Here is an 11,055-nt window from a genome sequence, read left to right on the forward strand (position 1 = left end):
TTTTTTCATATTTCAATTTCGGATATTAGGTTTTTTTTTGTTTTTTATTGTTTAATTTTAGTTTTTTTTTATTGGATGGTTCCTTATCATAATCATATGAATCATGAGTATGGACATGAACCATGTTATGGATTTTTGGTTGAAGATAACCAATCTCATAATGAAGTTGATCATGCTGAATCAAAATATACTGCAGAAATAAATTTTTAAAAAACAAAAAGTTTCTGAAGAAGATTTCTTATTGATTGTTAATTTACCTTTATATATCAATTTTTTTCAAAACGATGGAGGACAAAATATGAAAGTGAGAAGATAAAAGAGATTACTCATAAAAATGGCATGTAAGACAGAGTGAGACTATAGTTTGGGTAATCAGGTGATATTGGAATTTTCAGAATTTGCAACAATTGCATTGAATAAGAAGCTGAATGTGTAGATTAAGCATTTATCCTAGACAATTTAGTGTTTTTTTTTTTTTTTTGGCTTACAATATTTCATTTTTTTTGTTAGAATCTATTATACTTGAAATACAATGCTTTAATTTTTAGTTGGATTGAAATTAAAATAATGGTTTTATTTTATTTACTATTTTTTTTTTAAATTTCCAAGTTACGTTATCTTGAATGTTTCAAATAATCCAATGTTTTCTAATAATATGTATTTTTTTTTAAAAAAAACATTTGTTACTATATTTATGTAAAATATGGTAAAATGAATTTTTTATTTTAAAATTTAAAAAGTTTTGGTAAAATGTTTGAAAATATTCCAAAAATAAATGTGATGTAATATATGGAAAAAATATTTAAAAGCATAGAGCAGTAAACTAAAGAATTTAAATTCAAATTCTAAAAAAGGGATCAAATATAAATTATTTTTTTAATAAAAACAGTAGTGTAGATTTTAATTTATGTATATGTCAATTTGCTTAAATTCAATACATGATAGTAGAATTCAAGTAAAAGTAATAATGATGAATATATTGGGAAAAAAAAAAGAGCTATCTTCACAGTTTTACTAAAGGTTACGGTAAGTGTTATAAGTAATGCGATTAAACATAAATAAATAAAAAGTTAATTGCATCAAAAATTAATTTATTTGTTTAATGTTATATACAATTACTTCCTAAATATTAATTAATTGCTACTTATTTAGATATCTTATTGCTTTTGAAAATATATCTTCTTAGCCAAGTGAAAAATACATTGACAAATTATGGAAACACACTTTGCATATAAAAAAAATAAAATATTAATAAATTATAAAAAAAACTACAAAAATAATATCTTTTAACAGACAAGAAAAACTATATTATACAGTATACCAAACAAACTACATCATATAAGATATTGAAATTACACATGTACAAATCAGTTCATCATTAATTTAAAATTTAAAATTTTAAAATTTAAAAATATTGACATATATAAATTTTTTATTTTCATAAATTATGAAATTAAATATCCATAATGGATGCCCATTAGTTTAAAACTTTAAATTTTTAATATAAGTCTCTTTAAAATTTCAAATTTATAAAATTTTGCTCAAATAAATTATTTATGGATATTATTTGTCAATAGTAAATGGTCCATTAATTTAAAATGAATAATTTCAATATAATCCTATTCAAATTTCAAATTGTACATATTATTATGATAAGTAATTAATATATGCAATTAAAGAAGATCATATTGAAATATCAATTATGATATTGAGATGTTAAAATTTAAAATTTAAAAATTTTCACTCATAAAATGAATATTATTAATCTCATAGCTTTAAAAACGATCTTCTTAATCAAGTAAAAATTAGGATAATAAATTATGGACATCACTTTCAAATTAGTAAATTTAAAAAAATCAATTACTTAATAAATATTAATTAAATGTTATTTATGTACAGTTAATATTACAATTAATAATTAGGTTGTATCTAATTTCATTTAAATTTTTAACTATGGAAAAAATAAACATAAAGGTAGCCAATTATTTAAGGCGTGTTGGTTCAAAACACCCAAATTAATTTTTTTTTTCTTTGAACACTCAAATTATGATTTTTAAATAGTAATAATAAATTTGGAAATTAATTGCGGAATTAAAGAAGCATAAATAAAGCTACTTTTATTTTTTAGAAGCTAATAAATGAATCTGAATAAGGCAAATAATATATTTTTGAAATAATAATAATTTTTTGGAGTAAGATAAAACTTGAATAAGATTAATTATTTATTTTGGAAATAAATAATTTTTTTCCTTGAATGAATGAGGATATAAATAAAGCTAGGTTCATAATATTTAGATTAAGAAAGGTGGTCACCACACATGATCATTTTTCAAATTGATTTAAATAACAAAGGAAAAAGTTTGATTTGGTCTAATGGCTTGGTTTTAGAAATTGGAGAAAATTTGCATTCATCATTCAAAACAATATTTGTGATCTTATCAAATTTTAAAGATTTTCACCTATAAGTAGACAATGGTACTATTGAACAATATTTTGTCCTTAATTTTAATTTTTGTTATAATATTTTTTATTCTCTAAAATAGTTATTATTATTTTTTTTGTTGACTTAGTTGACAAAATTTATATTTCAATTCCTTTTTGTTACAATGCATTTAAGAATCTTTAAGGCATTTAAAAAAGTTATTATTATTTTTATTATTGACTTAGTTGACAAAATTTATATTTAAAGTCCTTTTTGATACAAGGAATTTAAGAATCTTTAATTTGTTTATTCTTTGTAAATTAGTAAAATCTCCTATTTTTGTTTGATTTATTTTACTTAGTTTTTATTGTTTTATTATAATATTTTCTATATTTCTCCAATTGTATGTAGAGTGGCACGTTGGCACCCATTAATAGAGACATCTAAATTGTTTGATTTTTACAGAACTGCCAAATAATACCAATGAAAATTAGAAATTGATAACAAATTTAGGCTTTAGTCTTCAGTCTTTACTCATAAAAAATTAATATAGTTAATGAATTTGATTTGATCTGAATATAATTAATTATCATAAATTATTTTCAAAATTATCTATTGACTGTTACACATGTGTATCTATACTTGTTAATACACAAAAGTGAAAGGAATATTGAATCAGCCAATGTCTAAGAATCTTTAAAGGATGTAACTTAATTGGCTCCTTTTTATTTTATTTTTTAAAATTTTTTTCCTTGCTTCAAATCAAATTGCCCACTTTTGGTAGAAGTATACACAATCGGCATTATTTTGCCTACCATCGCTTAGTACAATTTTCCATTTAAACTATAGAATGTATAACATTACTTACTATACATATACAATTTTCCAAGACCATGAAAATATAATCTCATTCCAGAACACCATGAAAATATCAAACCTTATAGATGGTCCTTTACTCTTTTCCTTTCCAAAATTAATTATAGTTAGTGTAAGTACTTATGAATGAATTTCTCCAATACATAATAGTGTTATTCTTGCATTTTACCACGTGATTATTTTGTTGTATCTTTGGTTATTCTGCATATTTTCTTACCTTAGATAGGGTGCAAATATGGTTATGAAAATATTGCATTGATTTTGTACGAAATATATAATACCACTTAACAATAAAAGAATAAGAATCATTATCTTTTGCGAACTTTGATTCTCTACATGATATCAAGCCTGCTTGTAATAAGAAAGAAACCTTAAGGCGGAATATTTCTTCTTGTTGTCGTCCTATCTTTCAGCCTACCTTTCTCGTTCTGCTTTAATGTCTACGAACAGATCTTCTTTGTCTTCTTCTTCATCACCGTTTACCTATTGTTATTACACTTGGTGTAGCTATTCGCCTAAGACAATAATGCTCACTGCGATTAGTGATGAAAATGTAGGTATCGACAGAAATATTAAAGGTACGATTTTATAGAAATGTCAATGAAAATATTGATATTGATGGAAATACCGATAAAATTAACGAAATTTTAAATATTTAACTTAGAATATAGATTTTGGCAGATGATATATTTGATATAGTAAAATAATGTAAAAAAATACAATAATTAAAATACAATGATAATAAAATAGTCCATAAATATTATAAATTATTATAAAAAAAAAGAAAAAATAGTGTTTGTGAGCACTTAAATATAGACAATTTGATAAATAATATTAAGATATATAAAACTCTCATATGTAACTCATAATACGTCATTAATACCAAAAAGAACTCTTTGGTGCTTCAAATTGATGATCATATGTAGAAGTTCAGCATGTATAGTAATAGGCATTCCAACTTATCATATTAGATAAATTTTTCATATCATTGTGGATATGTTAAACATATCTTTCTTTATCAATTCCATCCAATTGTCTAAGTAAAGGGTAATGTGAATTTAGACAAAGAGGAGTATAGTATTCTGTTTGAGAAAGGGGATAATTAAGATGTAACACCCTATCTCGAAAAATGCCTGAAATTTTAAAACCTTGATGAGTTGGACCAATTGATAGTTTGTAGACCCTAGGTTTGACCTTTTATATGGTTAATATTTTAGTTTTATTGAATATTGTTGTATAGAGCACATCGATACGAGTTCATAGACTGGTGGCACGCCAAATTTTGAGTTATGGATAAAAAGTTATGGTTCTGGGAAGTTTCAAATATCAGTTTTATATTGGTGTCCAAATCAGTCCTAGATTTTTGTTTTTTAATGACTCAAGGCTCTATATAAATGTTAGGAAGCATGCCTAACAATGAAAAAATCTCAAAATATCCATTTTGTCCCCCAACCCAGATAAACCTTTCCCCACGTCCACGGGTTCGAACTAGGTCAACCCGAACCCATTTAATGCCTAACAATTTCATTATCGTTTTGTCCAAATCCGACCACTATCCATCTGGGTATATCATATGGTACATTGCGCGGAAGACCACTCAACGGACCTCAACCATTAAATTTCACTGCAAACCACTGGCCGATGCACTAGGATCGGCTGTTTGAAGCCAGTGGCTGCCGTTTGGAGTTTTTCTGTCGATTGGCCATTTTTCAACTATTTAAGGCCAACCTATAAAGCTTTTTCCTTATTTCAGGACCCTTTGAATCCATTCCCATGCTCCATTTGGCAAGATCCCTCAATGTATGAGAGATACATCAATAGAGATTATGGTTGAGTTTTCCAACCATAGGAGACAATTTTGGACCGAGGTGAGCACATCATTATATACCTTATCTCATGAGTTTTCCATTAATATAAAGTTTGTCAATTTTGGACATCGTTTTATGATTTTTCCATTTTTTTTGTCAATTAGTTAAATACCAAGTAAATTTGGACTATTGTTGGACAAAAATTGATCAAATTGGATAAAATCAATATTGGTTTAGTGTAATTAGATATTAATAGGACCCATTATGTGAGATCCCACATTGGTTGGAAAGGGGAACGAAGCATTCCTTATAAGTGGATGTGGATATATTTCCCTTGAGAGGCCTTTTAAAATTATGTGGGCTGAGCCCAAAGCGGACAATATCTCATGCGGGTGGACTGGGCTATTATAGTTAGTATCAGAGCCAGCACCCGAATCGGTGTGCCAGCGAGGATGCTGGGGCCCAAGAGGGGTGGATTGTGAGATCCCACATCGGTTGGAAAGGGGAACGAAGTATGCCTTATAAGAGGGTGTGGATACCTTTCCCTTGAGAGGCCTTTTAAAACCGTGCGGGCTTGGCCCAAAGCGGACAATATCTCATGTGGGTGGATTGGGCAATTACACATTAGAAGTTTCAATTTCATAAAATTAGCCTTCGGGTAAAAAGCCTTGATTTTGGGTAACAAGTCCTAAGGATTCGCGATATAATCGGATTGCTTGGTGTCCAATTTATGTAATTTTATAGTTGTATAAATTATTTAAGACATTTAGTACACATTGATGTCTTTGGTTTAGTTTTTAGAGCTTGAGACATATTTTATTATATTACAAGCACCTATATTGAGCCTAAGGCAATCTTGCAGAGGAGAAATGGTGAGCATCAGCCGTGTCAGTGAGTGGTTATATCTTTTTAAAAGTTTATTTTATGCATATATGAATATCTGCTTTTACATATATTTATTTTCATTTTATGTGACTTTTGATAAGATTTTAAATTGATTCTAATTCTATTGAGTTCATAATGGATTTGTGGGTTATGGTATTTAAATACCTTGGTATTGGAATTGAAGTTTTAATCATTTTGAAAAATAATTGATTTTGAGAAAGCAGATTGGAAATTATATGTTTTTAAGCATGTTTAAGTGTTTTATAATTTTATGTATTAAAAAATGGTTTATGGTGATATTTAGTTTACTGTGGTATTTCTAGTTTTGGCATGGAATGATAATTTAAAATTTTTGGAATATTTAAACAAATGTTTGGATTTGAATAATAAAGTATGTTTTATGATACAGTATTGTTTGGAAAAATATGACCTTAAAAAGATTGTTTTATAGATACTGTATTGTTTATTTTTAATTGGTACCATATAGTACTAGTGTTTCAGATCGGTATTATATTATAGAGCACAGATTTGCCACGATGTCTATAGTATGCTAAGGATCGTGAGGTTGGGTTCATCCCACTGGTTCATTATTGCCATGATACCTTTTATACACTAAGGGTTATAAGGTGGGTTCATCCTATAGGTTTATATTGCCATGATGCCTTTAGGATGCTAAGGGTCATGGGGTGGCTTTATCCCACAGGTTTCATTCCTTTTACGGTCTGGTAATGTTCTGAGACGTTGTGCATCATTTGGTAGCTCTAGGTATATCATATGGTACATTGTTTAATTTATAAGTATATTATCGGTTTTTTGATATTTATAGTTTTACTGCACTTTCATAATTATGTTGTGAAATTATGTTTATGCTATTTTATACTCAATATTTATATCTTGACTAATCCAATTTTTAATATCTTAATGATCATTAACTTTATACTATTTAACCATCAATTTTCTGATATTAATTTGGGGTACAAGTTTGGGTTTTGTGAAATGATTTTAAGCGATAAACCTTTTAAAAAAGTGGAATGAGAGATTTTGAGAGAAAACTTTACAAAATAAAATATTAGTTTTTATTTACTATGCCACTCACTAATAAATTTTTATCTCATGTTTTATTTGTTTTTAAATTCATTCCCCTAGATCCAGGCGGTTACTTGACAGTCTACTTTGTGCATTGCTTGTTGTTCCATATTTCTCACAGTAGCAGCAGTACTTATCTATCCTTATTTATCTTTATTTTTCTAGATTTATTTGCATAAATTGTATTTCTCAATTTTACAAATACTCTTTATAATGCTTTGACCTAATTATTGGACACGGTAATGGTTATGGCTTGTAGTTTGACAAGCTGTGGTTGTGGATCATAGTTATGAATTTTCATGCTGTTGTGTCTCTATCTTTATATTGAGGGACTATTTGTTATGGCATGTATTATTTGTCCACGGTTTAGGTGAGGGACCATTATGTATTATCTAAAGATTGTACAGTGGAACCTCACCTGGTGGGGTCTTCCAGGAGATCCTGGAAGGTTTTTTGGGGTGGGTCTTGTTAGATTGGTATCAGAGCTTTCGGTTTCAAATTTCCTCGATGTTATGCATTGTTATACAAATTATCCCATGTTTTACTTTCCATGCCCTATCCTTTCGTTAGTGTTAATTATATTTTGACTTATTCTTATGCAAAGAAAATTTTCTAATGTCACATGGAGGTAGATGTGGTTCTTAGCAAGCTTCAGCTGGCAGTACAAATGTATCAACTTATTCGGAGCATCTTGTCGAGCGCCTAGCTCGATCACTCGAAAAGAGTGGGCTTACTAGGTATTCTATTGACCAGACTTGTAGGATCGGACCAGTGGATTTTGATGGCTCCATGAATCTTATTGTAACTTTATCTTGGCTAGTTGACATGTAGAAAATTCTGGATGAGGGTATACAATGTTCGAACGAAGACAGAGTCAAGATAGCTAGCTTTATGCTAGAAGGAAATTCAAGAAAGTGGCGGACGTATGAGAAGACTACGAGAAGTCACCTTTGGCACAATTCAAGATTGCATTTCATAGCAAGTTTTGCCTTTTAGACTTTGTTGACAGTAAGAGGCTAGAATTTGAGATGCTTATTAAGGGTAACATGATAGTTTCTAAGTACGAGTGGAAATTTAGGGAGCTATCAAAATTCTACCCCAACATGGTTATCGATGAAGTCAGTAAGAAGAGGAGGTTTCTCGATGGTTTGAGCGAACCTATAATGCTGAGCATCTTAGGTGATGCGAATCCGTCTGAGCCAGCACAACCGACAACCTACTGGGGTACCAATTCGATATGGATGAAGACTGGGCCAATCACTAGAGCTCAAGCTAAGAGGTTTAGGGATCACCTTGCTGCATTTATCCAAGGCATTATTCATTCTCAAGGAGGCTTGTCTATTTCCAAAGAATCAAGGCCTATTCTGAGCATACAAGTGGTACGAACTCGGATAGTGATTTTGGTATATTTTTAGAGTCCAGACAGCATGAAATGGTACCAAATCTTTATGGATTCAATTCATATGTCTAAGAAGCCATGGAATCAAGTCAAAGCTTCAAAGGCAAACAAACAGCTGGTGTGCGCATGGGTCCAAAATTTGCCGGGTTTTGCTGTATTTTGGTGCTGACTTTACTGTATTATGCTGAGTTGGCTTTTTCTCTTTCTTCCAAGCAAAGGCAACGTGTGGGACTTCATCGTCAGCTTATTTGGCATCCTAAAAAGCATATGCAAGATGATTTAAACCTCAAATTGGTCAAAGTAAACTTAGTCAAAAAGCTAGTATTTTAGTTTTCTAATTTGATTCTACTTTTTGTTTTAGGAAATTACTATTACTTTTTTGTTTTTATTTATCTATTTTCTGGAAAAATAAGTTTAGGAAAGTTCTTATTTTATTATTTTTATTGTAAATTAATTGTTTCCTAATCCAAAATAAATGAATTAATTAATTAGAATTTAGATTTAGGAAAGTAGGAAATTCGGTCACTTTAGGAATGGTTGTTGTATGGCCGGTTTTCCTTATGTCTTCTAGGGTTTATTGTGTGATATTTTCAGCCTATTTAAAGGCTTGTTTTATCAATAATAATTAGTACATTATTCATACAGAAAAATTAATTGTGAGAGTGAATTCTCTTTTGTTCTCTTTGAATACCTAAAACACCATTAGTGAATGAGTGGTTTAGTTTGACTTATCAATAGGACATCCATCACCTATTGTGGCGTCTTCATCATATACCAATTTTTCTAATCACAGGTTGGTTAGGGGTTGAGATGACCATTAGAACTTGGACATAATTAGATCCGGGCTAATATAATATGGGTTTAGGAGCAGGTCATCCTAGGTTCGTATCATTTGGTATCAGAGCCGAATTTTGTTCAGGTTTGATCTATCTTTATTTGCTTTATTTGTTTTTGTGTTATTCTGCAATTTTAGCATTAGGTTAAGGTTGCTTCTATCATCATACACATTCTACATATTTAAAAGAAAAAAAAAATTCATTCCTAGTTGAATTAGGATTTTCTAGTTTTATCGTATTTTTCTTTCCTAGTTTGTTGGTTGTTCTTCATCATCGTTCTTGTTAATTTTGGTTTTTGTTGATTTTTTTTCGCTGTTTTAGTCTTACATATTTGTTGAAAAAAGAAGAAAAAAGAAGAAGGGTTTGCGACAACATATATACAAAAAAAAAAAAAAAAACTGCACTTTTGTTTTTGTTGGAGGCCACGGGTTCAATAGATTTTTGGTGTGAATTACAATTTTTCATGTTAATCTTTGCTACTGTAGTTGTTTTATGTTCTATGAGTGAAAGAAAAAAAAAAAAAAGAAGAAGAAAAAGCCGAATAAAAAAAAATTCGGTTTGTTGAATTTGGTGTTGTTGGAAATTTCTTTAAGCTGCTGCATTGTTGACTATTTGTTACATACTTGGAGTTTCTGGAGAATTAGTTTTTCTGTTGGACATTTGGATTTTGGATGTTTAAATTATTTGGATTAAAATTAGATAAAGGAATTGATACAGAACTTGAATTACGAGAATAACAACCAACACTATCCTATATTTTTGTTCAATTTTATTCTTGTTCATATTTGAATTTCTTTTTCTAGAATTTTATTCTTGAACTCATAATCTATTACCATCTGACCCAGTTCTTCAAAATTCCAAAGTTTTCTCATTAATTTGCTTTATTTTGCCTAGAAAAGCCGAAAACTAGGTTTTGTTGAATTCTTTTGGTATTGCCTACTTTTTGCTACTGTTTTGTTGATAAGTTTAATTAAGACATACTTGTGATCTAATTACTGTTTTGTAGATGTTTTAATTAGAACTTTGAGATAATTCATTGAGAGAAAAAGGCAAGAGAGTGTGAGCACGAAAGAGGGTTAAAAATCGAAATTAGTGTGCAAACATGAGTGTCGAGTTCTTGTATTGAGTGAAACATGTGAGGGAGTGAATCAGGTGAGAATTTATTTTATTTTTATATTATTCATACTAACATGGCAAATTCAAAGGTGAGAAGAGGAGATCCATCTTTGAGAATTAATGAAGAGGAGTCCGTAGCATTTAAAGGTGATTCCCGAGCTACGGGGAGTGGTGAGTAAACGGACGTGAGGGCTATATTAGAGCAATTGAAGCGGATGAGTGTCCAATTTGACAACATAGATCAAAGGATGGACATGATAGAAACATCACAAAGAGGGCCGAATATAAAATTGGATGATGGCAGTCGAGGTCGAGGTCGAGAAGGCTGAGGGTGACCAAGAGAGGAATTCAGGGGAAGTAACTTTGGAGATGACCTGGATGAGGGGTTTGATGAAATTTTTGAACCTCAAGAAAGACCAGTCCATGGGAGACCAGCAAGGAATGAAGATGATGATCTAGGGAACATCAAGGTAAACATTCCACCTTTCATGGGAAAAAGTGATCTGGAGGTATATTTGGAATGGGAGGAGAGAATGGAGATGATTTTTGATTGTCATAATTATTCGGAGGCCAAGATGGTGAAGTTGGCAGCAATGGAGTTTGGTCATTATGCACTCTAATGGTGGA

This window comes from Ziziphus jujuba, chromosome 12 (genome assembly GCF_031755915.1).
Source record: "Ziziphus jujuba cultivar Dongzao chromosome 12, ASM3175591v1".
NCBI classification, from domain to species: Eukaryota; Viridiplantae; Streptophyta; class Magnoliopsida; order Rosales; family Rhamnaceae; genus Ziziphus; species Ziziphus jujuba.